Here is a 506-nt window from a genome sequence, read left to right on the forward strand (position 1 = left end):
TTTGAATCAGTTCTGATGAGGTGGATAAAACTGGAGCCTATTATACAGAGTGAAGTAAGCCAGAAGGAAAAACATAAATACAGTATACTAACGCATATATATGGAATTTAGAAAGATGGTAACAATAACCCGGTGTACGAGACAGCAAAAGAGACACTGATGTATTGAACAGTCTTATGGACTCTGTGGGAAAGGGAGAGGGTGGGAAGATTTGGGAGAATGGCAATGAAACATGTAAAATATCATGGAGGAAACGAGTTGCCAGTCCAGGTTCGATGCATGACGCTGGATGCTTGGGGCTGGTGTACTGGGATGGCCCAGAGGGATGGTATGGGGAGGGAGGAGGGAGGAGGGTTCGGGATGGGGAACACATGTATACCTGTGGCGGATTCATTTTGATATTTGGCAAAACTAATACAATTATGTAAAGTTTAAAAAAAAAAAAATAAAGTGAGAGAAAGCTAAAAAAATAAAATAAAATAAAAAATAAATAAAAAGCAGAGACA

This window comes from Bison bison, unplaced genomic scaffold, assembly GCF_000754665.1.
Source record: "Bison bison bison isolate TAMUID 2011002044 unplaced genomic scaffold, Bison_UMD1.0 scf7180017864527, whole genome shotgun sequence".
Lineage (NCBI taxonomy): Eukaryota > Metazoa > Chordata > Mammalia > Artiodactyla > Bovidae > Bison > Bison bison.